The sequence below is a fragment of the Phymastichus coffea genome, unplaced genomic scaffold, assembly GCF_024137745.1.
Source record: "Phymastichus coffea isolate CEN01 unplaced genomic scaffold, Cenicafe_Pcof_1.1 PCOF00089, whole genome shotgun sequence".
Taxonomy (NCBI): Eukaryota; Metazoa; Arthropoda; class Insecta; order Hymenoptera; family Eulophidae; genus Phymastichus; species Phymastichus coffea.
The window spans coordinates 137,880-163,625 of record NW_026706900.1 but is presented as its reverse complement, the minus strand read 5'-3'; the positions used below and the strand labels follow the sequence as shown (position 1 = coordinate 163,625).

The 25,746-nt window shown below is 42.7% G+C and overlaps 1 protein-coding gene and 1 long non-coding RNA gene across 2 annotated transcripts in view; both read right to left on the bottom strand.

The window, feature by feature from the left end:
* LOC131669215 (nitric oxide synthase, salivary gland-like) overlaps positions 1 to 25,746 on the bottom strand; it is an 840,995-nt gene that overhangs the window by 764,170 nt on the left and 51,079 nt on the right. The window lies entirely within an intron of this gene.
* Positions 12,800 to 14,264, bottom strand: LOC131669216 (uncharacterized). Its single transcript, XR_009302351.1, has 3 exons — positions 14,097 to 14,264; positions 13,634 to 13,754; positions 12,800 to 12,906 (listed from the first exon to the last, which is right to left on the bottom strand). It is a non-coding gene; the product is annotated as an uncharacterized LOC131669216 (long non-coding RNA).

Genomic DNA, 25,746 nt, shown 5'->3' with positions numbered 1-25,746 from the left:
CCTACCAATTTAACAACAGCCTAACCCGTCTGACCCTGGAAACAGTAAGTTCAATCGCAGATTTTTCTTGAAATAATTACATCCTATGCCATAACCGGGCTAACCTACTCACCCCTAACCCACCTAACTTCTATCAACTTACCCCCAACCCTTAGAAACCACCCCTACCAACCACAATCAGGTTAACTCATCTAACTCTTAGAAAAACTAGTGTGTCGCTTATTTTTTCTGAGATAATACAGCCTATATTATAAACGGGCTAACCCACTCATGCCTAACCCACCAAACTCCTATCAACTTACCCCCAACCCCTAGAAACCACCCCTACCAACCACAATCAGGCTAACTCATCTAACTCTTGGAAAAACTAGTTTTGTCATTTATTTTGCTTTAAACAATTGAGTCTCACACCATAATCATAAGCGTGCTGATCCATCCACTCCCAACCCACCTTACCTTCATCTACTTACTCCTAATCCCTAGAAACTTTCCCTACTAAACCACAAGCAAACTAACCAACGTAACTCTAGCAATTAATCAGTTTAGTTCAGATTAGTTATTTATTTTCCTTGAAGCATAAACCCACAAATCCTATAACTCGTAAATCTTTAAATCCATAAATGTTGTAACGCCGCAAACTCTTAAACTCGTCAAAGTACGTTTTTTGATAGTTATTCTTTTCTGTAAATATCATTTCTCCAAAATGAAGAAAATACTGATTTAGTACTATTTGATATTTCATATATGCATTTTATTTAACCCATTAAAGCCCACGCTAAGACTGGTTGAGATAGCGACAAACAAACTGTGCTATCTTTTGCATAAGTGAAAAATAAAATATACGTATTTTTTTTTATGTTATTTTCAATTGTTTATAACAAATTATTTAAACAAATTACAAAAAAATTCATAATTATCAAAATCTAAATGCGGGAATCGATTCTGGAGGTGAAATCAAGACGAAAACCTATATAACACTTTTTTGTCAGAATTCAATTTGTTAGTGTAACGTAGGAATAAACAATTGCATGTTGGGGAGAAAAAGTGACCATGTCAAGTCCCAAGCAAAATCTATCTGGAATAGCAAAAAATAAACTGTGCTATCCTTTGCATAAGTGAAAAATAAAATATATATATTTTTTCTTATGTCATTTGCAATTGTTTATAACAAATTATTTAAACAAATTACAAAAAAATTCATAATTTTCAAAATCTGAATGCGGAAATCGATTCGGGGGATAAAATTGAGATGAAAACCTATATAACACTTTTTTGTCAGAGTTCAATTTGATATCTTTATGTAGAAATAAACTATTGACAAATAAGTGTTTTCATTCTCACACATGGTATCTGGAATCATATCAGTATTTTTTACTGATAAATTTTGAGATCTTATACTGTAATTGGATAAGTTTATTTCATTTCGTAAATCCTTCCGTGTTAGAGATCACGTTTGAGTGGCGGGCTAACGGTTGAAAACATTTATACATTGGATCTATTCTTTGAAATAATAATTTCGGAAAACTTTTAGTTTTTATTTTGTTCTAAATTGGTAACGTTACTGATAATGCCGAGACGGAGAATTAGCGATCTACCAAATTTAGTTGAAGATTCTGATAGTGATGAAGGTCAACATATTGATATAGCATTCATTCCTAATGAATATGAAAGTTCAGATGGAGATTCGGACGGTGATCCAAATGAAGATACATTATCAAATGAATTACCATCAGGTTCTTACGAACATGTTAAAAGTACATACACAAGTACTCAGAAATTGTTGGAACCGAATCATAAGTACAGTTGGAAAAATGATGCTTTGAATGATATTTCTCCGCATGTCGAGAGCAACTTCAATATTTCACCTATTTCATCATTGCAATCCAAAAATGCTTTTGAGTTGTTTGAGGTTTTCTTTTCGAAATCAATGAAAAACCATATCATTGAAGCCACTTCTGAAAATCATTTTGATTTATGTATGGATGATCTAGAAAAATTTATTACAATCATAATGATTACTATCTTCAATTCTAGAAAAAGTATTCGTGATTACTGGTCAAAAAAGCGAATACTTCAGTGTCCAGTAATTGCGGAACTTATGTCTAGAAATAATTTCGTTGCCATAAAAAAGAACATACGATTCTATAAACTTCAAGAAACTGATCAAAATGATAAAGTCTGGAAGGTTAGAACTCTGTATGATATGTTTCGTGAGAATTGTATGCAATTTGGTTTCTTTGACTATAATTTATCAATAGATGAGATAATGGTAAAATACTTTGGTAGGTTTGGTATCAAGCAATGTATAAGGAATAAACCCATTAGATTTGGAATAAAAGAATGGGCAGTCTGTTCTTCTGATGGGTATATATATGATCTTGATATTTACACTGGTAAATCAGGAATCGATGAACGAAATCCTTTAGTTGCCGTTGGTTTAGGGTCTAGAGTGGTGATAAAGTTACTTTCGAATTTATTAGAAAAAACACAGAGAGAAGAACTGAAAAAGTATCATATTTATTTTGACAACTTTTTCACAAACCCAGATCTTATGATTCATTTGAAAAAAAATGGTTTATCGGCGACAGGAACTGTTCGGCATAATCATGTGAAAGTGAAAGTCGAAATGCCAAAAAAAGCTAAAAGAGGATACACTATTTCAATGCATGAAGTGAATTCAAAATTGAATTATATTACAGTTATGGACTCAAAGCCAGTATCGATTCTCTCTTCGAAATATGGAAATGAACCAAAAGTTGAAATGCAGAGATGGCAGGAATCATCGAAAAAATCTATTCTTTTTCCTCATTGTTTCTCTATGTATAATGAACACATGGGTGGCGTCGATCTACATGATCAACACTGTAATGCTTTGATGCCTACAATTCGAAGTAAGAAATGGACATGGTGCCTTGTATTACGGCTCATCCAAGCATCCTTAGCAAACGCTACAGTGATTTACAATAAGTTACATCCAGACGAAAGAAAAGGTTCCAAAGATATTGTTCAAGAAGTTTGTGAATATTATATTGACAAGTTATCTTCCAAACGTCCCCCCAAACGACAGAAACAGAGTGAAACTTCATCCCAAGAACACGTGATGAAACATGGGAGTCTTAGGAAATGTGGAATTTCAACATGTCGGACAAGAACGGAATGGTATTGTGAGAAATGTTCTATGCCTGTTTGCAAAAGTCATAAAGAAGGACATGGCCATGAACAATAATTCAATCCCACCGATTATATTTACAATAATTCATGCCAATATTGATGGATAAATACAATAATTAGCTTCATTTTATACGATTTTTTGAAACACTCTCAGGAGGCCGAATGTTTCTTCCTTCATTACAATAACTAATTGGCCTCTGACAGAAAAGTGTTATATAGGTTTTCGTCTAAACTTTACCCCCAGAATCGATTTCCGCATTCAGATTTTGAAAATTATAAATTTTTTTATAATTTGTTTAAATAGTTTGTTATAAACAATTGCAAATGACATAAGAAAAAATATATATATTTTATTTTTCACTTATGCAAAGGATAGCACAGTTTATTTTTTGCTATTCCAGATAGATTTTGCTTGGGACTTGACATGGTCACTTTTTCTCCCCAACATGCAATTGTTTATTCCTACGTTACACTAACAAATTGAATTCTGACAAAAAAGTGTTATATAGGTTTTCGTCTTGATTTCACCTCCAGAATCGATTCCCGCATTTAGATTTTGATAATTATGAATTTTTTTGTAATTTGTTTAAATAATTTGTTATAAACAATTGAAAATAACATAAAAAAAAATACGTATATTTTATTTTTCACTTATGCAAAAGATAGCACAGTTTGTTTGTCGCTATCTCAACCAGTCTTAGCGTGGGCTTTAATGGGTTAAAGTGTAATTGCGTTTTATTTGAAGTTTCATTTGAATTACAGTTACACTTGGGTAACTTCGTAGCTGTAAAAAACATATAAATTTTTATTCCTCCTTTAGATTCTAAACCATTAAAAGTTAATTACCATTAAAATACATTTAAAACTATTCCTACAAATGTTGTAGATCTCAACATTTTTTGGTGCGTGCTATCCATGCAACATTGTTTTTGAAATTTTAAATACATACTAGTTTTTGTAAGAAGATTGATCTATGTTCTAAACTAAATGTTTATACTATTTGAGAATTTGCTTCAATATTAGATGACAGTTTTAAAACTAAGTTTGTACCATACAGTAAAAAGTGATTTTTACTTATATTATATTGAACATACACCTACATATTTTATATTATAAGAATTTTTAATGATAATTCTGTACGCGTGTTTTTGTAATCTTAAAGCAATCGGAGTATGATTTAGTATTCGATGTACAACATGCAGTTTTTCGGTTTTTTAAAATAACTAAAAATTTTTGTTATTATATTAACCATTTAAAAATCATTAGAATTTTCGTTTGCACGTACATAAAAAAATAGTATTAGAATCGGAATTTTTGACTATTTGTTTTCTTGAAAGACATTTAAACATATAAAGAATATTTTCAAATTTTCATGTATTGTATGTTTTCACTTATTGATATTTCCAATATACTCATTTCACATAAAGATTAAAGACATTGACATATATTAATTAATTTTTAAAATGTTATTACATTTAAAATATTCTGATTTATGTGAAACTATTTGGAACAGGACAGATGTTTGTGAATCTCATATTGATTTGCTTGTAAGTAGTTTGAAACGTAAATATTCATTTTCCAATTATAATGAAAATGAAGTACGAAAAAAATTGACTAGAACATTTATTTTCCAGTTTAAGCAAAAATGGGCATTAGCATCTCGTAGAAAAGATATTTTTACGACAAGGTTTAAAGATTTTCTAGAAAAAGAGATCTACATCTCTATTAATTTAGACAATGATTCTTCTACGAGTCAGTCAACATCATTTGATAATTCAAATTTGTCTGCATCAAAGGGTAATCCGACTACAATGGGAAGGCCACGTGTATCTTATGAAGAAGGATCTTCAAAAACACGATATCGACGAGCTTTCGAGATAGCTAACATGTATACGAAAGAGGAACTAACTCTGGCATTAAAAATCAAGCTACAAGTAAGTACTACCGAGATTGTCTCTGATAATGAAGAGATATCTATCTCTGAATTAAATAATAAATCATTGGCTATGTTTTCAGACTTAGAGATGTCTTTTCGAAAATATGAAAAATTAAGATGTTACAATCAGATAATGTTTAATAATAAATTATATCCACGATATTTGAGAATTGCTGAAGCTAAGAATGCATGCTACCCTGAACATGTAAATATAACTAATACTGGAGCAGAAGTTGATATTATCTCTCTTCTCGATCACACTTTACGACGGATTCTGGAGATGTTAAATGAAACAGAGCTACAAAATTGCAATAAAAATTTAGTTTTTTTAGGTAAGTATGGAATGGATGGAAGTTCAGGGCAGCAAACCACAAAGCAGCGTTTTATAAACGATCCTTCAGTTTCTAGTTCAAGTGAAAGTGAGAACAATACTTATTATCAACAAAATTTTTTTGATGAATCTGTATTTATTACAAATTTAGTTCCCATTGAAGTAAAGTCTGATGATGGTAAAATTTTGTGGCTTAATGAGAAACCTTCTTCTACGTTGTATTGTCGTCCCATCAGTTTCGAGTTTGTTAAGGAAAGCAACATTATTACAATGAACAACTATAAAAAAATTTTTAAATCATTGAGCAAAGTAAAACATTATATTTTAGAGTTTAAGGGTATGGAATTTAATGTGACGTTTGACTTTACGTGCAGCATGATCGATGGTAAAGTAGGCAACATTTTAACAGATCAAAAATCCTCCAATTGTTGTAATATTTGTAATGTTGGACCCAAATATATGAATGAAATTGATTATATTTTAAAGCTTCACTGTCATACAAAGTTTTATAAATTTGGGTTCCTACACAGTTGGATTAGATTTATGGAGTATGTGCTGCATATTGCATATAATTCAGATTTCAAGCAGTGGTCAGCGTCAGGTTTAAATAAAGAATTGAAAAATAATCGTAAAAGATATATTCAGCAAGCTTTAAGAGAAAAAATTGGAATAACTGTTGATATCGTTAAGCAAGGTTCTGGTACAACAAATACTGGGAATGTAGCACGCACTTTTTTTTCTGAATATGAAGCTGTATCTGAAGTTATAGGTATTGATAAAGAGATTCTACAACGATTATATATAGCGTTACAAGTAATATCTAGCAAAAGCGAGGTTCGTTTGGACATGTTCAAGAACTACTGTTTAGAAACAGCCAAAAAATGTTTACAAATTTATGGTTGGTATAAAATGCCACCAAGCGTGCATAAAATACTTATTCATGGTTGTGACATCATGGAAGCATTTCCAAAACCTATAGGCTTTTACTCAGAAGAAGCGCAGGAAGCCAATAACAAAGTTTTTCGAAAAGGTCGTAGTGCACACAGTAGGATGATGAACAGATTACAAGCAAATGAAGATATAATGCATTATTTATTACTCATGTCAGATCCTTTGATCAGTTCATTAAGAATAATAGAAAGAAAAAATAATAAAGAACTAATTTCGGAAGCGAAAATATTTCTAAAAAACTAAAAGGAAATTATTTCTTTCTCCAATTAATTAATATTTTATAGTATTAGCTAAGATAACCTAAATTATAAATAAATATAAAAAAAGAAAAAAAAAATTAAAATAAAATAAAAAAAAGAAAAAAAAAATTAAAAAATAAATAAAAAAAAGAAAACAAAAGAAAATTAAACAAAAAGAAAAAAAACTCTCTTTGAAGACTGATACCTTGCCGCGGTAAAGATGTTTACATCGTATTATTATTAATCGATAACTAAAAGCAGTCATTGAACACACAGGCTTACAAAAACAGTTATCTACACGAGACAAGTGCTTGGGCTACTTCTATGCTAAATCTAAATCTGATTTTAGAATTTCCCCTGCGCGTCCTATTTTTTGCAATGAAAATAATGAGGTGTATTAAGGAATATGCTTTTTTTTGATAATCATGATTCAGCATCACAAAAAAAAACAAAGAAATTGTTTCCGTGATAAGATTATGTTATTCTCATGTTTTTGGAGTCGCTGAATCCAAATGAGATGTTAGCTTGTTGGTGAATTGGTAGAGGTGGTTTCTAAGGGTTGGGGGTAAGTTGATAGAAGTTAGGTGGGTTAGGGGTGAGTAAGTTAGCCCGGTTATGGCATAGGATGTAATTATTTCAAGAAAAATCTGCGATTGAACTTACTGTTTCCAGGGTCAGACGGGTTAGGCTGTTGTTAAATTGGTAGGGGTAGTTTGTAGGGGTGGGGGATAAATAAATTGTGAAATATAGCAGTGACGTATGTTAGCGGGTGTCCTTCTGAGTATTTTGAACTTTGATTTACTTAAATCGGTTGAGAATTGAGTCGAGGCTGGACTTTTGTCCAATTCTCTACACTGTGCGGCGGCTGAGAATAACTTGCATCAGGGATGGAGCGGACGGTACCAGACCCTCAGTCGACTCTATACCCTGAGTTAGCGTACCACACCCGCAACGACGCGAGCAAGGGTCGTAAGGGCAAGGTGGCATCTATGTCCGGTGATAAACCGGAAGTTAATGACAGGTTGGACCGCATGGAGAAGGTACTCGCGGCCTTCGTCAACACAGCCCGCACCGTTAGTAGCGAGCGTGTTGAGCGATGAGAGCGAGAACTCCCTTAGTGACGCCAAAGATGAGCGTGGCGGTAGAGTGCACGTGGAGAAGAAGGGTAATGACGTTAGTAAAGCCAGAGACCCTGGACCAGCCGAGGCGGTGGCGTATGAATCGCACACGCCCTCGGGGCACGGGCAAAGGCAGATAAATCGTCATACTTTCGAGATCGAATATCAAAAGGGGGCAGACAATGTGTTGCCCGACGCCTTATCACGCGCTTTTGAGCCCACGAAGGCAGAGGTTGGCGCAATGGACCAACCGAAGTCAAGGGACAGCGCCTGGTACACGGAGCAATTCCGACGCGTCGAGAGCCACCCAAAAGAATACCCGAATTGGAAGGTTATTGGCCGGGTGATGTATCACCTAAAGCCAAACTACGACCAACAAGAAGAAGATGGATACGGGGACGTATGGAAACTCGTCGTGCCTCCGGAGGAACGCAAGGCGGTATTGTTCGAGAGCCACGACCTAGAGACGGCAGGACACTTGGGACGCGAGAAGACCTTCGCCCGCATCGCCTAATCCTATTACTGGCCGGGAATGTACGCGGACGTTAAGGAATACGTCCAAAAGTGCCAAGTATGCCAACAGTGCAAGGTTGAGTAGCGACCGCCGCGCGGGTTCATGCAGGACCGAACGTGGTCTATGCCTTGGCAAGTGGTCGCGGGCGACATCGTTGGGCCCTTTCCGAAGAGCCCTCGAGGGCACGAATACGTCCTGGTATTCATCGATGTATTCACACGATGGGTCGAATGTATACCCATACGTAGTGGCTACGGCAAGACGATAGTGAAGGAACTCCGGGAACGGGTAATCCTGCGTTTCGGCACGCCAAAGATCTTCTTGTCCGACAATGGCACCGAGTTCCGGAACCAGTTGGTAGACGGGTACCTAAAAGAGCAGGGGATAAAACGAACCTTCACCCCAACCTATACCCCGCAGGCTAACCCTACGGAAAGGGTTAACCGTACCTTGAAAACGATGATAACCTCGTACCTGCGGGGGAATCACAGGGAGTGGGACCGAGCGCTGCCCGAACTCATGTTCGCATTGAACACGGTCGTCCATAGTTCCACCGGGGTTAGCCCTGCCATGCTCAACTACGGTAGACAACCGGGAGCCCCAAATACTCTTCGGAGACGAATGGACGAGCTTGCCACGCAAGAGGAGAGTTTGCTTCGAATCGGGCAATGGAACGAGCACATGCAGAATAGCCGTTCCGCTGTTCAGCAAGCTCACGAGAGCGCTTCGGATGAGTCCCTGAGGCAGGCAAGGTATTACAACGCCAAGCGTAGGGAGCACAGGTTTAAAGAAGGAGATTGGGTGTGGAAAAGCAATCACGTACTGTCCTGCGCGGCACAGGGCATTTCCGCGAAGTTATCACCCAAGTTCATAGGCCCCTTTATCGTCACGAAGGTACTCGGCGCCAACTCATATCGCCTTGCCAATCAACAGGAAGAAGTCACGGCGTTAATACACGCCAAAGATCTCAAACCCTATTATGGGCAAGATGACGATTTACCGGAATATGGGACCCGACAACGAGACGACGACGAATCCTCTACCACCGAGGGAACCGTGGCGATGAACGTCCCGCCCAATGCGAGCGATACGACGATGCACGGAAACGGGAGCGCCGACACTGCGGACAACACACCCCGAAACAACGACGCGACAACTCCGAGCTCACCTCGTCATACCCGTCTTAATTTCCCCAACCGAGTCTCACTAAACAGCTCTTCTTCCAACACGGCGAATCGCCCGCGAGGGAGACCTCGCAAGTACGCGCTAACCACACACACTACACAACATCGACAGACTACTCGAGCCCCTCCTCCCATCGTCGGGAAAAGGAAGAGGGGCAGACCACCGAGAACACCAACCGTGAATGTATGAGACGCGGCGAACGAAGGACCTGGGAGACCGACGCCAAGGACCCCACCTTCGACCCCGTCGACGAAGGCCCTGGGCGGCCGAACAGGCGCCCACCTTCGATATCCAAAAATGTTCGGGATATTAACTTGCAGAATTATTGCAGGATGCAGATTACGCTCGAACAGTTTGAGCAGGCGGCGGCCGCCCTCATCGGATTGGATTTGGGCCCCGCCGTCGAAGGTGTCATCCACGCGGCTCTACATCGGCTGGAGCAGAAAAGATGCGAGGAGGAGCAAGCACGGGCGCGAGCTCACGAGAGCTCGACGTCCGTGCTGATTGAAGAGCTCCCGGCGGAGGAAGCCGCCGCGCAACCGATGACGACTCCCGGCATCGCGCGCGGCGATACCACGCCACTGCCTGGACTCCCAGCGGGATCTATCCCACTGAAGGCTCCAACGACATCCGTTGGCACCCAAACGGAGGAGAGTGCCACCGACGCGACCTGGCGCCCCAGGTTCACTAGCCAGACACCCCCGTCTGGCGAAAGAACCTGCGAGGAAATAGTAGAGGGGTTGAGGGAAGTCGAACAAGGCTGGGCGACACTCAACGCCCTCCAACGAGCCGTTTACGCCGAATATGACGCGTACGCGGCTGCGGGACAACACCCAGACGACATGGACTACTGGGATAAGGTGGTGTCCCGCCGTTGCCAGTTCGCGTCGGCACTCAAGGAGGTGCAGCAGCGTCACCGCCAGGCCCTCCAGGGCCCGGCGAGTGACCTTCCCATGGGCCTCTCCCAGCCTCCGATCGTCGGAGCCAGGCCGACGGCTCCGGAGATCAGGTCGGGGGCCACACCACGCCAGGGCTCGCAAACGTCCGGGGTAAACCTGGTGGTGAACGTAGACGGCAGCCAAGGGGGTCACGCAACGGGGCCCATTCACATTAATGTGGTAGTAGGGCCCGCGGGTGAGGACCCCACGGTCGAAAGACCGTTGTGATCCGCCCCGAACCGCAGGGATGGGTTGCCACTGACCCCCAGGGAATGAGGCCGAGCGAATAAAAATAATTAAACGGTATCAACCCCATTACAATGCATATGTGGTAGACCACGCTTTTGAAATTCAATAACATAAACATAAGACGCAACTTTTCCAAAGAAATTGCTTTTTGCGACTATATCAAGTAAACGATTTTTTTTCAAATGAAATACATGAGCTACAATATCGGGTATATCACATGCTTGTTGACCTGATAAAAGATTTTCTTGAATCTCCTTCCACTTAGGATTGCAAGTCATTGTAAGAAAAATGTCTGGTTTACCAGTTTTTCTGACTAAAGCCATAATTTTGTTGCATGTGGTGTGGGCATCCTATGAAAGACGATGGTAAAATTACAGTTTTTCCTACTTGACCATCAATATCGTTAGCAGAATTTTGCAAATAATCATGTAATCCTTGATACGTATCTGCTGTAAGTTCTCTTTGATGATCTTTGCACCATTGAATTGTGTCTTTTTCGATTTTAACATAAGAATCTACTACCCACTGTTGAAATAATCGACGACCTAACAAAATAGCGTTAAATACATTTCGTCTTACAGCAATTTTGAACTTAGTATAGGTCAATCGTATTACTCTACGACTTGGATCATCATTATTCATTTTAATACGTTCTAAATTTCGATGCCATCCTCGCGATCCATAAGGATAAAATAATGGATAAATCCAAGGTTCTACGTTTGGATCCATACTACTAACGCATTGCAATTCTTTTGTCTGTTTATTTCGAATAGTTACGTAAGACTCTGGGATTTTACTGTCAGCTGTTGTTGAAAAAATAGCAGCAACTTCATTTATCCGTTGTGAATTAAATCTTCTCCTATCAAAATCTGCTTTCAAAGAAAATAATAATTGTAATTCAGGTTCATTCTCCCCATTCATCTGTAACCGTTGATCATTTATTTCTTGTTTCATCATTGCGTAAGATTTCGCAAAAATATTATTTTTTCTTATTATTTCATCTAACATTGCAAGTGTTGTTTGATTAAGTTGAGGATTTTGAGTTCTTCTAACATCAAGAGCTTGTTCTTGGTCAAGAAAAAAGAGTTGTCCATACGTAGGACTTTCATTGTCAGAAGGATACAAAGCAGTATTAATTTGATAATATATTTGTCCATGAATTTTAAAACAATATGGTCTAGGACGACGTGATTGAAAATTAACTAAATTAGCATTAAAAGAAGCGAAGGAAAGCGAATTATTATAATAACGAATATTTTCAAAGAAGTTACTTGATTGGGAATGAGTTCCATCAAATAATGTTTCAAGTTCTCGTGGAAAATCTGGCGTACTCTCTAAAGTCACGGCCCCATGAGAGCAACAATCATTGAAATATAAACCTTTATTTGCTACTTTTTCAGAAATAAAATGTTCAGCTTTGCAATTTGAACATAAAGTATCCATTTTTCCTAACTAATCTTCTACTACAGAATTTTGTTGTTCATTATTTGTTGAATTATTATCACGTACAGAATTTACTTGTTCATTGTTTGATTTATCACGTGCAGCTTGACGTCTAATTCTTTGATTTTCCGAAATTCTCAAACGTTTTTGCACTTGATAAGATTGCTCATCTTCTGGAGTATGCATTATTTTTCTTCTACCCATTTTTCAAATGAAATGAAAACAAAATTTCTTTGATTACATAAAAAAAATACTATGAATATTTGATTGTTTATAATTATTTTATACTATAAATAATTATATTGTAAATAACAATATAAAATGTTCGATTTGGAATAAGTAAATGCTTAGTTTATTTTATTATAAGCAAAAGTTCGTTTGTTGGTTAATTAGTTAAATATCAGTAAAGTTCATTTGATTTTTTGTCTGTACAGTAAAAAATGCTTGGTTTATTAGTAAAGGCTTGGATTATTTCAAAGTTCAGTATTTAGTTAGATACATATGTTGAAGTTGTGATTAGATTTTAGTTAGGTTACGATTCTGGTCAATTTTGATCGAATTTCGTTGTAAATTCTATTTTCGTTTATAGTTAAATTTTCATGTTATAATTTATATTTTCTTTAATTTTTCTGGAACATGCTTTTTCTTTTGTAAAAAATCCAACTTCTCTAAAATAATGCTTGCAGTAAATAAAAAGTAAAGAAATAATAGTTAAGACAGTAACTATTTTAAGTTCATTTATTATTTCACTTTGCAGTAACAAATAACATTAATTGATATAAAAATAGATATAATTATGTAGGAAGTCAACAGCGATGGTAGTACAGGTACCTGAAAATTAAAAAAAATATTATATGTATTACATATATTATATATTTGAGGTGGCTTGGGCGGTTGATGCCTTACATAGCGCGGGGTGCCATAGGGACACTCATGAAATAAACGTTTATCGAAAAGTATTTTATAACGTTATTATCAATTTTGTGACATTTCCCATAAAGATACGTCTTAAATTTGCGATTTTTTGAAAGTGATTTGTTCCTAAACGAACTTGTCAACCATAGTATTTCTTAATTGCAAAATAAATCTACTTTATGTACATAATATCTAAATTTCAGAGTATTTTATCGTTCCAGTAAAATTCGCTCAAGCCCCTTACAGAAAATATCAATGATTTGTTGTATACTATTATAAACAGACCTTTTAAAGCATTATTGACTACTCTAATATCAAAATTTGTTTAAATTTTCTACTGATAAAAATTCTTTATATTTGGTTATAGTCAAGTTGTATAATATTGTTGCATATCAAATGCAATAGTAATATAACATAAAACAACTGTGTCAAAAATCACAATTATGAAAACGTATGAGCTGACATCAATCAGTATTTGAGCTATAGTTGCAATTTAATAGCATTTAATCCATACAATTGATTATTAATGAGTCATTAATGTGTTTACTTTCTAAGCAAGCACTTGGAAAAACGTTTCACATTATCATTACATTTATTATAAACAGTTCTCTTTATCAAATAAGAAAGTAAATGTGAAATATACCTTTGAGGAAGTAAGATTTCATAAAGCGCTTGTGCAATAAACTGCTCAACCAGATGCGAATGCTGATTGTTGTTCACTATATTTACATCTAGCCATTAAAAATCTAAATCCAGTTTTAGTTCTGCAAAAAAATTACCATTCAGTAATAATTATTCTTGAGATTAATGCATGTCTTTTTACCAAATAATATTTGTATGTTACATATAATCACAATCATGAAAACAGAAGATGAGCTTATATTAATCAGGGTTTGAAATAGTTGCAATTTGATGGCATTTTATCCATATAATTAACGATTAATTATCTTTTAACACCATAGTAAGATATGGAATTATGTAAATGAATATACATTGTTATCTACGGTATAAACATAAATGTAATACTGAACGTATTTCATTTCTATCAAATAAGGTTATAATTTTGTTTTAGTACTAATATTAATTTTCTTATACAATATACTTACAGTTTTCAGTTCTATAATATATCATTAATTAAATCCAAAGCAGTGACATATTTCTTGAGAATGAATATAGTGTAGATTAACAATATCGAAATCACAATATTGAAACACGAAACTCACTTTTCAACTAAAAAAACCTAGTGGTCAATTGACATGAAAAAATGTAGTCAATCGCTATGAGATTTTGCGCATGCGTTCTGTGATTGACATGTATTGACATATTATATTAATGAAATAATGAATATTAATGAAATAAAAGATTTATAGATAGAGATGATTAATGTTCTATCTAATAATATCTTATTAATTTTCTACCGTATTTACATTGATACAAACTTTTCTCGCATATCAATCATATGTCCATTTGTCTTATATGTAAGGAACATTATTATGTTACAATTAAAATTATAAAACAGTGTTATTTGCGTAAATTTAATTTATAAATTTATTGAAATCATGGTAAAGGGTTCATTTCTTATTTAAAAAAATACAAAATTGACATACACAAGTTGTTTTAATTTAAAATATCAACTAAAGAAATATTCATTAATTATAGTCACGTAAAACTATCAATACTTATCTAAATTTTATGTGATCAATTAGTAACTACACTAATTAGTCAATTTAAATTATTAATGGAAATATTTCTTGTAATTGATATTTACAAATTGTACATCATTTTTTATATTATTATACAGCTCAATAAATAATTTATTTTATCAGCTATATATAAATATTGTAAATATTATTTTCTTATTGTTAAATATTCAATAATCAACGATTATAAATACCAAAATATACGAACATGTTTATAACTTGCAATAATCAAAGATCATGCCAAACTACAATAAATACTTAATTTAAAATCACATTGTAAAATACTTCATTTAAAATCACATTGTAACTCATGAAATGTTTCAAGTTAAAAAAATGAAAATTACATAATAAAATACGTAAGCTAAAAGAACATATTTTTTTAATGAACTCTGAATTTTTTTTTATTAAACTACAAAAACTAAACAAACTTTTTTAAATCTTAAGACAACTTTACTTTACTTTACTTCTATTATGCCAGAGTTTTTCTTTTAGGAAATTTGATGCCCTTCATTAACTCTGTATGATACATCGCAGCAGATTTGTCATCCAGAACGATAGATGAGATCTCTTTACATTGAATTGTCGCCAACCCATCTAAAACATTTAAAAATACACACTTTACTATTAAAAAAATTATAATTTATAATTGAATATTTACATATATATTTTACATGCATGTATTAGTGAATACTCCAGTAACCGTTATTCTTGCCCCTAGTTTATAATCTAATGGGGTATAATTTGTTATGTCGATATTGATTTTTAAGTTGCCATTTGTAATTGCCGCACTCTCATAGCTCATATTGCCAAACCGACTTTCAATTACACGGAAAGTCTGTTTCAAATAGCCAGCTATAGCTGGAAAAAAATATAAATTCAAATTTAAGTATTATCCCGTTATGTATTAAAGTTCAAATAAAGAAAAGTAAAACTTACTTATCATTTGACCGTGGTAATTACTAATGTCATCGAAATCAACAATTACAGCTTTATCTGTACTGATTACATCTTGAAAATTATGGTAACCTATATAATCTACTGTAGTGCTGTCCATAATTGTGATTTCAAAGGCGACGAATCCATCCTCTTTTTTCACGTAGACTTGGCAATTTTTGGGCATGCCTCCAGTAATGTGTAGAATCTGCACAAGAATTACATATATAATTAAATTATATCAGTGATAATACGGTTACAAACATTATTTATCTTCTTTAATTAAATTAATAAAACACTTACCCGATTGATTTTGATTTCAGCTTCATATTTTGCAACTACATCATTCCACACAACACAGGATACTTTTTTAGTACCATTGCTGAGCACAAACTTGAATAATTTAAATTCTAATTTGCGTCCCACGTCTCTAGGAGCAAAAATTTGATCAACGTAGCCAATCAGTTCACTGCAAAACACAAAATAATAATTATTTATATATTGATAATATAAATATTTGTTATGAAAAAAAATCTATACATACACTGTTTTATCTTTGTCTATGAAGTTTGTAAAAAGTTCATCAGGAGAATATTCAACTTTTTCCAGATCCATCATTTTTTTTGTATAAAAGTAGATGTTGGTAAGAGAGATGTTTTGCACCAGAATCTATAATAGATTTTGTAACGGGGTTTCTGATGCCCCGTTAAGGGTGATGCTAAGTGGCTACTCGGCCTGCGGGTAACTCGTGCGGGGAACACGTGGGATTCAGCTCAGCGGCTCAGACATGCCCCTCGAAGGCGCTCTAGCCTTCGGCCCGCGGAGAGCGTCGTAGGTCAGGTAGCAGCGGACGGTGCAAGCCGGTGTGCGCGCAACACGGGAGGGAGGAAGTGCCGAGAGCAAAGACGCAGTAATTATCAGGATGAATATTTATTAAGACTAGGATGACAAAGAAAGCATACAGATAGCATTCGCAGTGAGAGAGGCAAGCGAGAAGCAAGCGAGAGAGAGAGAATCTTAAGATCGAATGGGCACTTACATGACAAATCGCAGTGGCGTCGGCTTTATACTTAACACGCGCCGGTGTTCGGCCTCGAGGCAGCTCACTCGGGCTGACCGGCTAGGATCGGCAAACACACACTCACGCACGTACCCACGATCGCACGCACGCTTCGTCTTTATCAGTAGAAAAACCCGGGCTGTGCAGCACAAAGCACTTCTTCTTTGCGTCGATCGCTGAACTTGCTTCCTCTCGCCAAGACGGGCAGCCGATTCTCTGACTCGCACGCGGACGTGGTCCCCCTCTCTCGCGTTAGCTATTCGGCAGCGGCGCGTCTCAGCCAATTAGGCTACGCGCGCGACACTCGGGCGTCCATGCTTACACGCGTACTCGCGGATCTCTCTCTCTCTCTCTCTCTACTCGGTGCTCCCTGACTTACCTCGTGCCGCGTCCACAGCTACGGCAAGCCGAAAATACATAAGGAGAAGAGTACATGGATTATCAACGGATTATGATTAACTTAAGGGGAGAGAGAGATATAACGAGCCTCGGCTCGTTATATTCCCCTTCCCCAGACGCTGGTAGCGAGGTTGGTACCAGCTCGACCCACTCTCTCTCTCTCGACCAGATAATAAATGCAATCAATGTGTAGGAGAATACATTCTTTATTAGGAAGGTGAACAGACTATAGAACGAAAATACAATTTTTGGGGAGAGGTAGCTTCGAGGCCTTGTCTCTCTCTACAATCTTAAACAAATAAGAGTGAATCTTTAAAAACGAAAAAGGGGCGTTGGTGCCGATACAATCGAAAAAGAAAAAAAAAACGAAACACAATCCAGCATTGGTATGCTCCGAAGCGATGGTGAAGAAAAAATAGAAGGGAGAGGGGCTGAAGCGGCGAGGGCGCTGGCAGCCCAGCGGGCGAATCGCGCCGCCGTTCTTCACTCCCTGGTGGAGCTTCCGCGCCGTCCCATGGTCGGTACCGGGCCGCAGGCCTCCGGGTACTCGTATTTCGGGTATCTCCCGTTCCGGAACAGCGGGTGCAGGGCGTAATTGGGGCAGTTGTCCGTTCTGGACACTTGCGTCAGGTTGCACACCCAACAGTACCTCTTGTACCGGAGGTCGACCCTTGGGCCATTGAATCTGCCGCATGGCTCGGTGGCTCCCTGGTACTGCAGCGCGGTCGGCCCTGGCCCGCGACGGGGCAGCTCCGCCGAAAGCAGTCTTGGGGCGTTTTGGCGCTCCTGCTCCACAGCGGCCAGTTCCGCTCGGAGGGCCTCCAGCTCTTGGAGCTTTTGCCGCTGAAGGGCCATTAGGTCCGCCCTGGTCTTGTCGGCCTCTTCGTTGGCCACGAATTGGGCCTCCGCGGCGTCCAGGTAGGCGCGCAGCCTGGTGGCTCTCTCGACCCGCTGTAGGAACTCCTGGGGCACCAAGGCTCTGGCACGAGCGTCGGGGTGGTCGGCGAAGGCTAATACATCTCGGTAGGCTTGCTGTTCCTCCTTGGCAGCCTGCTGGCGAGTCTTGCGCCACTGCCTAGCCCGGCTTTCGAGCTGCGCCCACTGGGTTTCCAAGGGGAGGTCTGAGGGTCCCGAATCCTCAGCCCGCGAAGGCTTGGCGAGCGGCGCCGTAATGGCTGGCAGTGCCGGCCGGTGCCTAGTGGCTTCATTTGGGGCGCCCTCAGGTCGTCCCAGCGGGGGCGCGTCGGTTGCTTTCTGGGCTGCGGCCTGGGCGGCATCCGAGGCTGGCAGCGCCGGAAGGGCAGCAGATGGTGGCTGCGCAGCGATGTGGAGGAGGCTGGTCTCCCCCAGTAGCTCCGTCAAGCTCACTCCCGATGGACTGGGAGGAACGAAGGAGGCGTGTGCCTCGAGGATCTGGCCGATAAGCAGCTGCATCCTGCGCAGCTCTTCTACGGGCACGTCGAGCCTGACCGTTCTATCGGTCCTTGCAGGCAACATCCTCGTAGAGTTCTGGGGTTATATGAGCAAAGTTATATGAGGCGCGATACTCGAGACGAGTTGTCGTCCAAGCGGGTTAGCAGCAGAAGGCGACTGAGATAAGCAAGCTGGTTAGCGAAGCAAGCTGGTTAGCGGAGGAGCGAAGGTAAGAAAGGAGGCACTCCGGGAGCGTAAGGGCCGCGAAGGGTGGCTGGTTAGGCGGGCGGTTCGCTCGCTCGGGTGTTCTTTGGGCGGAGGCATCTCGGTGACGTTTCTACCGGCGGCGGAGCACTCTTTTTCGAGCCGGGCGGCCTACCCCTTTTTCGAGGGGGCCGCCTCTTTTGCGCTAGCTCCAGCTTGGTGGCGTCCTGGCTGAGTGACGGTCGAGGCGACGTTTCGCACGCGGGAGCCTGATCGCCCGAAAGCTTGGGTTCGTCGCTATCAGGAGCCATCTCTTGCTCCCCGTCTGAGACTAGTTGGTCTTCACACCCGCTCTCCTCCGGGAACTGCTCCGCGTCGTGGCAGGGTTTCAGGTCGCACACAGCCACTTTACCTACGTCGACTCCGCTTTCGTTTTGAAGCTGGTAAGAATTCGGGCCTAATCGAGCTATGACAACAAACGGTCCCGCATACTTGGGACAGAGCTTCGCGGCGATAGCCCGGGCAGCCGAGGAAAGCACGCGATTTTTCGCCCATACCTTGTCGCCAACGTCATAGCGAACGTCGCGGTGTCCCTTATTGTAGTATTTCTCTTGGCGGGCTTGTGCAGCTTGGGAGCTTTCTGAGGCATGCGCGTGGAGCTTGCCGAGATTTCCCATCTTTGCCTGCCAGCTCCCGAGCGCGGCGGCCTCCTGTCTCCGCGCGGCCTCAAGTGTTTCTTCGCGCCTCGTTGTGTGGGGCGGCTCTGGGTTCCGCCCGTAATTCAGGAACGCCGGGCTTGAGCGAATCGCCTCGTGGATGGCCGTATTGTACGCGAAAGCGAATTCTGCGATGTGTTCGTCCCACTTAGTGTGTTTTTCTTGAATAAATGCCGCCATCATCGTCTTTACGGTCCGGTTCACGCGCTCCGTTGGATTAGATTTCGGAGAGTAGGGCGCGCACGTCGCATGATAAACGCCGTGGGACTCCAGGAAGTCGTCCACGAGCTTGTTCTTGAAGGGCGTGCCATTATCCGACAAGAATTTCTCGGGGACGCCAAATCGCAAGAAAACTCGCTGATTTAGCTCTCTCTTGATGGTCTTGCCGTTCGCCTTTCGTATGGGGATGCACTCGATCCACCGGGTGAACATGTCCATGAAAATCAGCAGATACTCGTGGCTTTGTGGCGATTTCGGGAACGGACCCATCGAGTCTCCGCAAACTATTTCCCATGGTCGTGAAACTACATGCTTCCCCATTAATCCCACCGGGGCCACCTGCTCGACTTTCACCTGTTGGCACACGTGGCAGTTGCGCACGAAATGAGCTACATCCCTATAAATGTTCGGCCAGTAATAGCGCAGGATCGCCCTCTGGTGAGTCTTGTAACGGCCGAGATGTCCCGCCGTCGGCTCGTCATGGCATTCCGCGAGGACCAGTCCACGTCGCTCCCGCGGTACCACCAGCTTCCAAACATCGTCGTCTCGCCCCATCGCGTCGTCGATGACCGGGTCGGGGCGGCACACATACAGGCATCCTCCAACGACCTTCCAATACGGGTAGGCCCTTGGGTCGGCCAGGACCTTCTTCATCTTATTCCGGTACCAAGGGTCCTTGGTGCCTTTTCCAACGCTGAGAGAAGCCGTGGCGGCTATCGCGTCTTCGTCTGTCTCGTACATGCGGGAAAGTGCGTCCGGCACTACATTATCCTTGCCGCTCCGATGCACGATGTCGAAGTCATAGGCTTGCAGACGCAAGGACCAGTGACCTAACTTCCCATTGGGGCTCCGCAAGTTTCGCAGCCACACCAGGCTGTGGTGGTCTGTCACCACCGTAAAATGGTAACCCTCGATGTAAGGTCGGAACTTCTCGATCGACCAGATTACGGCGAGGCACTCTTTCTCTGTCAGCTAGTCTATGCGTCGTTGTTCAACACTTTTTCCGCTTTGAGGATGGTGTGGCGTATTCAAACATTACCACCCTTTCTCTCTGGGCGCCATTAGGTTGGCATAGCCCACTGTCTTTCACTCCTTCGCTTTCAAACATTATTGGAGATCCGGAAGTCAAGTTTGCTACGACATCCCTGGCGCGACTCAGCGAGTCGGAACCTTTTTAATCTAAGGCGGCGACCTCCTCGGAAGGAGTACCGATCTTTTCACGGTTCGACGCTCAAGGAGAGCGGAACTAAAGGCTTGACCCTCGGTTTGGGCGCGACGAGACTCTAGTTTCCCCAACGTCTACTGCGTCGGAAGCACACAGCATACAAATCTTACGAGATTTGCTTGACCTGGTACCACTACCCCGCAGAGGCCAACCCAAATTGGGATGTCAGAGGAGAGACTCAGCCAGGACAGCCAGAGGAAGATTCCTTAAACGATCAACCAACTAAGCCTCCCTCCTGGGCTCGCGTTCAAAATACATCCCACCCTGCGTTCCTGTATTAAGGGATTTCTCCCACGACTCACAGGTCCATCGCTTCGACATGCCGGGGCATGTCTCCCCATTGCGTTTCGGTCCAACCCGCTCACGCTAGTGGGTATCCGTCATTCGAAAGGTTGTTTTTACCCCGTTCCGTTCCAAAGTCAGATCTTTCAAAACTCTGTCGTTGGGTCAAAACAGGGTTCATCGCGTTCAAGTTTAGCCAGAGCCGCCTTTTGGCCACCCTTCTGGGTGTTCACCGCGTCACTCCGTTGAGGCGGAGCAGTTGGCACTTGCGAGGTCTGCCGTTCAAAGAGATCTCGCTTTAAAACGCGGTCTCTCTCTGTCACTGACAACCTTCGCTCGGGAGCAGTCAGAGCTCGACTCGCGAAACAGAGTACGCGATCCGCCCCCTCAACGTGTTGTAAGAGGACGCTGCCCAGCCCCGTGTCGCTGGCATCACATTCAACAATGAATGGGGCGGAGAAATCTGGCCTTGCGAGCACCGGTGCGGAGGCCAGCAAAGCTTTCACCTGCTCAAAAGCTGTCTCCTGCTTTGCTGTCCACGTGTACTTGCAATCTTTGCGGGTGAGTGCGGTGAGCGGCTCGCTCAAGGAAGCGTAGCCCTCTAGGAACTTCCGGTACCAAGAGGCCATCCCTAGGAAACGTCTCAGCTGCTTCAGGTTTCTCGGCGCGGGGTACTCGAGGATTGGCCGGACTCTCTCTGGGTCGGGACGGCAACCATCTCGGTTCACCAACAAGCCAAGATATCGCACTTCTGTCATGCAAATCTTCGACTTTTTTCGGTTTATCGTTAGGCCCGCCTCGTTTAGCCGCTTTACGATGCACGTCAGCCACTTAATGTGTTCTGAGAAGGTTTCCGTTGCGATGAGGAGGTCGTCCAAATACGCAAAAGCGTAGGGCTCCATCTCCGGCGTTATGATTTTGTCGGCCAGCATCTGGAATGTTGCGGGCCCGCCTGACAGGCCATAGGGCATCCTGATAAACTCGAACAAGCCGAGTCCTGGGACGGTGAACGCGGTGATTGGTATAGACCTCTCTGTGAGAGGGATCTGCCAAAAAGCTCCGGAGCAATCTAACGCGCTTATGAACTTGGCGTGTTGGATCTTTCGCAGTATCACGTCCATATAGGGCAGTGGATATGCGGGGACTCTCGTCTGCGCGTTCACCTTCCTGTAATCTATGCAGAAACGGTAGGTGCCGTTTTGTTTCGGGGTCATGACGACGGGGCTCGACCACTCACTTTTCGACTTCCGGATGATTCCCATGCGCAGCGTCTTCTGCACCTGCTCGTGCATCTCGTCCTCAATCTTCTTTGATACAGGGTAGTACCGTTGCTTGATAGGACGTGCGCATTTCAAGTCGATATCGTGTTCGATCCAGCTCGTACAGCCAAGCTGTTCACAGGGTAGGTCGGGTAGCAAACTGTGCATTAGCTCGTCGATTTCTCTGCGCTGACTTTCGGTAATTTCCTTTATACCGAGCGAGGCCAGTGAGATGAGTTCCTCAGCCCGCATTGAAGAAAGCGTGGCCGGGATCGGCTCGTCACAGCCCCTGACCTTCAGCGTGTTCGCCTCCGGGTCGAGCACCGCTGAAAAAGTGAAGTCGGCACCTAAAGTGCACTCTGTGTCGACTTCGGACAGGATCAGAACATCGAGCCAATGCGTTAGCCCCCCTAAAGTAAAAGGTAGGCTTACGTTGCCCAAAACTGGCACGTAGTGTCCATCGACAGCTTTTGCCCCGGGGCCTACGTACGAATGTACTCGGCGGTTAAGCGCCAAGGCAATTTGTAACGCATTTGGGCCGAGGACAGTGCGGGAAGCTCCGGTATCGTACAGCCCCCTACATGGATAGCCGCCGACGTCTACCGTCAGCCACCACCGGGGTGACTTCTCCACGACGGCGCTGGCTACAGTACCTCCATCGCATGGCGACTGCGCGTCGGTCGGATCACTCAAGGGTAGCCTGGAGTCGTCCGCCGGGCTGCGAAGCGCCTGCGCCACTCCTGTAACGCCGTCCGTGGCGAAGGTCCGGTCTTCCCGAGGAGCGGTAGGGACCCCTACTACGCGCTCCCCCTCTCGTTTTTTGGCTCTGCCGGTTTGACTGAGCACTCCGGGCAGTAAAACCGGGTATGGCCGGGCCAGCTGCAGTTCCAGCAGAGAACTTTGTCGCCACTGGGGCCAATTTCTTTGTCCTTATTCTTGTCGGACTTTGGGGTAACGATCTGGGCTCGATTGCCTCCGGGACGGCCACCGCCTCTGCCTCCACGGTTTCCACCTTTTCCGCCTCGGCCGCCGCCCGGCGGTCCTCTGGGCGCTGCGCCAGCCTCGGCTTTTGCCGCCGCCTGAGCACCCTGTTGAGGCTTTGCTGCAGCTCCTTGGCTTCGGGTAGACGACGTCTGGGCCGTTGCCCCAATGATCGGCTTGAGTTTTTGCTCCAAAAACTCCCTGAGGCACGCTTCCCAATTGAGCTCCGCAGCATGTTCGCTGACCGAGGCGATGCTGGTTGGCTTTATCCTGGCAGCCCTCGACCTGGGCTTGTAAGCCGCTTCTGGCAGCATGCTTTGTTCTGCCGGGGGAGGGGGCCTCCATTGGCCTACCTCATCGTCCTCTGCTTCTTGAGCTCTTTCCAGCAGCTCTTGAAAGTCGGACAGGCGATCTTTGCACCGCTTTAGTCGTCGTTGCAGCCGTGGAAGCATGTTATCTATTACCAGGTTCACTTGATCCTGCGCCTCCCAAGGCTCCTCGAACCGGCCAAGAATGGTGAGCAAAGAGACGACGTAGTCTCTCACAGGCTCATCTTCCCCCTGGGTGCGTAGTTGAGCTTCCACGATCAGGCTCCTTCTGTTCCTTTTCGTCTTGCTGTATGTCTTGAGTGCCGCGTCCTTGAACTCTTGGTACGTCTTCCATGCGGGCCTCAAAGCTCGAAACCAGAACAGCGCAGGCTTCTCAAACAGCGGCGTCATCGAGTCCAGCAGTTCGTCTTCCGGAACTCGGTCTAGCCGGCGATTCTCCTCTACCTGCTCCAGGAACTCCTCAATACTAACTCCTTTTTCGCCCGAGAATTTTATCTTCCACTCCCGGACCGTCTTTCCGAGGTGCTTGCTCATAAAGCGCGACATCTCCGTCGTGTTAAGAGTGTGAGGTGAGGGCCCCCCCGTGCTGTGGCTTGCTGCCTGTCTCGACACCGGGAGCGCGAGCGGATCGTCCGCCGTCTTCGGCGCAACCCCCCTCCCCCAGCTCGAGCTTGCGGGGATCAAATGGCCAAACGGCAGTGCGTGCGTACGTGCCGCTATAGTTGCCGTTTGTGGCCTCTCGTACTGATTGTGCGTGGACGGTCCCGTGGTTGAGTGAAATATCGGCGCTTGTGGGTTCAGTGTTGAGGGCGACGGTCGTATTGAGCCATCGAACTGGCTTGACAGCTCGTAGTAGTTCAAATCGAACGTGTCTTGGAAATGGACTTCTTTGCTCGATCGTGTCGCGTTCCAGCGTACTTGGTTTTCGGCCGTTTGCTGTTGAGCATTAGCGACTACGCTTTTCATTTGCGCCTGTAGATCGCTGTTTATTCTCTCTGCATTGTTCTTTTCCGATCGTAAAGTGGCGATGGTTTGCAGTAGTTCCTCTATTCGGTTTTCCTGTTTTGTATTACGCAGCATTAATTCTTGCATTTCTGCTTGCTGCGTAGCCCAGAGGTCGTTCAAATTTTCTTTTAAAGCACGTGTCTGGAACTCTGCTTGCCACGCCCGTTTTAGCTCTGCAGCTGCCGCCATACTCAGCCAGTGTTCGCTTTGATCGGGGAACATTACGCGCATTGTTCGGTTTGTAGCTGAAAAAGCGATCGGTTCGGCTGTCGGCGTGACGTAATGCTGTGCAGTATACGTCTCGCTGCTATGCTGTAAGCTCATTGCGCTTGCTGTAACCTGAGGCTCCGATTGCATGCTGGAGGTCACGATCGGCTCGCTCTGTGTGACGTTCGGTGTGTTTAAGAGATGGTTAGGTTTCCAGCCTTCGTTGGCTGGCGTCTGCGCGTGAGCTTTGTTTTGAATAATTGGTGCTGTTTGCGGGTTCTCTTCTAAGGTGAGCGACATGTCGGTCGGCCCTGCGGCTCCTTGTGGCGAGCTTGTCGCGAAGCCTGATTGCTCTTTGTCGTCTTCTAACTCTTCGTTGGCGCCTAGTGTCATTTCTGCCTCTAGCGCCGTACGAATATCGTTTGCTATATCGTCCGGTAGGAATTCTGACTGGAAGAAGGTGCGCGCCAAATCGTTTCGCCTTTCTTCCGCTAGTGTGGGATTATCGAAGCGTGTTTGTATGAAGTCGCTTCCGGTGTAGTCGCCGTTTAGTCGTCGGTACAATCTGTTACCTCTTTCGTATATTGACCCGTCGTTTCGCAGCTCTAAACGGTCTAACTCGTCTGCCATTACATCGCTTGGCAGTCCCTGAATCCATGATTTTAAACGAGCATTGATGTTATCTTTGAAAATTGTTAAGTTTTCGATTGTCCAGCTGTCGGTTGCCATGTCGTTCGCTCGTGGAGTTTGTAGAAAAAAAAAGTCAAATAGCCAAAGAAAGTTTTATACAGACCACGAGCCAAGGAGAATTGAAAGAAAAATAA